General features: G+C 39.7%; 1 protein-coding gene across 1 annotated transcript in view; it reads left to right on the top strand.

Annotated features, from left to right (window-relative positions):
• The window catches only part of LOC103520501 (Ig-like and fibronectin type-III domain-containing protein 1), a 28,818-nt gene that overhangs the window by 20,607 nt on the left and 3,880 nt on the right, over positions 1-4,331 (top strand). The gene's annotated exons all lie outside the window — the stretch shown is intronic.

Genomic DNA, 4,331 nt, shown 5'->3' with positions numbered 1-4,331 from the left:
TAAAAGAAAGACCAAAATAATAAAGGATGTGTGCGGTGGTGCCACCTAGTTTAGGAAACCAGATAAAGGTGTTCCGCTTATTACGTGATGCTTTTACCTGGCACTGATTCCGCAACGATACATCAGGTTCTTTGGAATGACCCTGAGAGTCAAGAAGCGTAAAACTCTAATATCATATTAAAACTATTCAAATATGTCCCTCGTACTTTAATCCTCTATGAGTCGAAGCTGCCTTACCTCCTATCCGTCCCAGACAGGTCCCGATCATTACAAAGCTACCATCTGACCGAGGAACAACCTGTGCCCGATACCCACATCTATTATATAAACCACAACCCAACTCTGGAAGGTCGCACACCCTGCATTACCTCCAGAGGCGGTAGAACTTACGCGACAGACCTTGAACGGAAGGTCTTATTAGACTTTGTACCCTTTTACTTTCCCAGAAATTGTTTACGAAAGTAAACGCTTAATTTTATAATTTTACTTTTCTTTACAAGTAAATTTGTAAAAAACGGTTTGAAGTTCTTTAGACTTTGGGGCCTTTTATAAAGTCAAGAGTAAAAGCAAGTCAAAGGTTGAATGGACATCCCACTCGACAAGACACCGATTGATTGGTAAAGCAAGTCGAAGATTGAATGGATATCCACTCGACAAAGTCAGCCGAACTGGTTTTTTTTTTTAAATTATAAAAATGGTTTTTTTTTTTTTTTTTTTTTTTTTTTTTTTTTAGAAAGAAGATGAAACTAATATCTTAATGTCCTGATTTGGTAGCAACCACTTGTAACAATTCTAACATTGATAACAATTTTATTGGTTTTCTTTGCATAGCTTACACCAGTGATGATGATCGTATCGTATCATTGTTTCAGGCTTTATTTTAAATTTTAATCTCTCTCTCTCTCTCTCTCTCTTTTTTAACAACATAATTTTATATTTGCTTTTATGTGTATTGTTAAGAAATTAGGGACTATTGTAATAAATGGGTAGCCCCCGTTGAAATATTAACAAATAAATAAATTCCCAGGCGCCCACAGTTCATCCCATCAATCTAGTCATGGAAGGTAGCAGTATGACCATCCTGTGCATTGCCATGGGCACACCCATGCCTACCATATCCCTATACATCTCATCCCGACTAGTGAGACAGGAGACTACAAGACATATGGTGACAGTCATACACAATGTGACGCGGGACATGGATCAGATCTCATGCTATGCAGACAATGGATACGGAACACCCATGCAGGCGTCCAGACGAATAGTGATTAGCCGTGAGTGAATTGTATTAGAGAAGATACATTTGACCATTGTACGATGTACTATCAATACTATCATATATTAATTTGTTCAAATGAAACATAATATTCTATTCTGAATACTTTGCAGCTTGTCTCGTTGCGATGGATAATCATATTAGGCCCGTTGCACACACACACCGGTTTTGGACAACCGATTTTTTACTGGTCGTCCAAATTCCAATAGTGACCGGCACCGATCACCGGTCGGCGTGTGTGCAAGGTCCCATTCCGACATGTGCTTCACTATTGGAATTTGGACGACCGGTAAAAAATCGGTCGTCCAAAACTGGTGTGTGTGCAACGGGCCTTACAGTTAGTAGATATTGGCCTCGGACCCGACTTGACTTTGAGGACTTTTAAAAGTTTGTTGTGATTTTATACAAATTTGCCGATCTACTGTGAGAAACTCTGTATTTGTACTTGTTATGTTTCAGAATAATGATTATTGTTTTATGTTCAGGTCCGCAGTCACCAGTCAGTTATCTTCTGGCTAATATAAGAATCAGCTGATGGGCAAATATTGGGATCTGGCACAGGGGAGCGTGTTGAGGACGAGATTTTTGTGGGAATTTTGCTATAAATCTATAATGATTATTGTTTTATGTTCAGGTCCGCAGTCACCAGTCAGTTATCTTCTGGCTAATATAAGAATCAGCTGATGGGCCTACGTATCATAATATTTTTAATATTAAGTTTACGTAGAGGTAATTATCACTTAGGGACTTTTAAAAGTTTGTTGTGATTTTATACAAATTTGCCGATCTACTGTGAGAAACTCTGTATTTGTACTTGTTATGTTTCAGAATACCAGGCCCATCAGTGAACGATAGATTTATTCGTTTGTGTTCACTTGATTGTAACTTATGCAACTCACCCCAATGTTATGGGTTTGAATTGGGGCTCTGAAAATCGAATAATCGAAAAAGAAAAAGGAAAAAAAGCTCTAGCATGAATACCTACCTACCTACGTATTAAGGTAGCAGTATGACCATCCTGTGCATTGCCATGGGCACACCCATGCCTACCATATCCCTATACATCTCATCCCGACTAGTGAGACAAGAGACTACAAGACATATGGTGACAGTCATACACAATGTGACACGGGACATGGATCAGATTTCATGCTATGCAGACAATGGATATGGAACACCCATGCAGGCGTCCAGACGAATAGTGATTAGCCGTGAGTGAATTTTATTAGAGAAGATAAATTTGACCATTGTACGATGTACTATCATATATTAATTTGTTCACATGAAACATAATATTCTATTCTGAATACTTGCAGCTTGTCTCGTTGCGATGGATAATCATATGCATAGCTTACACCAGTGATGATGATCGTATCGTATCATTGTTTCAGGCTTTATTTTAAATTTTAATCTCTCTCTCTCTCTCTCTCTTTTTTAATAACGTAATTTTATATTTGCTTTTATGTGTATTGTTAAGAAATTAGGGACTATTGTAATAAATGGGTAGCCCCCGTTGAAATATTAACAAATAAATAAATTCCCAGGCGCCCACAGTTCATCCCATCAATCTAGTCATGGAAGGTAGCAGTATGACCATCCTGTGCATTGCCATGGGCACACCCATGCCTACCATATCCCTATACATCTCATCCCGACTAGTGAGACAGGAGACGACGACCGATATTTTTTACCGGTCGTCCAAATTCCAATAGTGACCGGCACCGATCACCGGTCGGCGTGTGTGCAAGGTCCCATTCCGATGTGTGCTTCACTATTGGAATTTGGACGACCGGTAAAAAATCGGTCGTCCGAAACCGGTGTATGTGCAACGGGCCTTACAGTTAGTAGATATTAACCTCGGACCCGACTTGACTAATTAGTTCGACGTAGGTCTCGTAATCTGTCTTGTATCTCTTGAAAGATGCAGAAGACGAGTGTAACACTTTATTGTCATCTTGTGAAACTATGAATTTGAAATTAACGGTAAATATTATTTCCATACTTTTAACATTCAGTTAGTCATTTCTCAATGATCATCTCGTTTTCAGATGTGCCTCACCTGACAGCCTCCGGTATTACAATGGCCAAGATAGGAGACTCGGTGACTCTGGAATGTGTAGTGGACGCTTATCCGGAACCCAAGCTGTTCTTCTGGAGAGATCCGGATGGCAGAAAACCAGTTATCGTGGGTGGCAAATACGCTATATCCTTTGTGCCTTCTAAAGAGGTGAGTGTCTTTTCTGGAGAGATCCGGATGGCAGAAAACCAGTTATCGTGGGTGGCAAATACGCTATATCCTTTGTGCCTTCTAAAGAGGTGAGTGTCTTCTTCTTCTTCTTCTTCTTCTTCTTTTTCTTGGCCTTTTCCCATTTCAGATGGGGTCGGCGTTTGTCGTCGGCCTCTCAATCAGCTTTAGAGTGATCGCTTTGAGGCCAACTGATTTTGGCTACCTTCGCATTTGGACTACTCTACTATATAATTATTACAGGAAGAGCATGTTCTCACTATGCAACTGACCATCAACAAGATCACTGAGGATGATGAGGGAGACTACTATTGTCATGCTGAGAATCCATTGGGTGTGGCCACTCAACCTGTGAGCGTTAGGATACGGAACACTGTAAGTTATACCTCCGTTTATATCCCACTTTACTATTGTCATGCTGAGAATCCATTGGGTGTGGCCACTCAACCTGTGAGCGTTAGGATACGGAACACTGTAAGTTATACCTCCGTTTACATCCCACTTTTAATCTTCTTATATTATAAAATCAAGATCCATTCACTCATTCACATTTCACACACTGATCGCTCTATCCTCTATCTCCTGAACCACAACACCTAGAAAGCTGAAATTTTGTAGGAATATTCCTTTTATGGTCTAGGTGTGCAATAAGAAAGGATTTTGCGAAAATCTAAACCGATCCTGAGATATGATCAATTTTTGATCGCTAAAATCACCATAAGAAATACACAGAGTGCAGAGACTGAGGGAGAGAAAACTTTTCCTCGCTCGCCAAATATTTGAGTTTCGTTTATGTTTTTAGTTTGACAA

This window comes from Diaphorina citri, unplaced genomic scaffold, assembly GCF_000475195.1.
Source record: "Diaphorina citri unplaced genomic scaffold, Diaci psyllid genome assembly version 1.1 scaffold3707, whole genome shotgun sequence".
Classification (NCBI taxonomy): Eukaryota; Metazoa; Arthropoda; class Insecta; order Hemiptera; family Psyllidae; genus Diaphorina; species Diaphorina citri.
The sequence above is the reverse complement of the archived record's forward strand: the minus strand, read 5'-3'. Positions and strand labels throughout refer to the sequence as shown.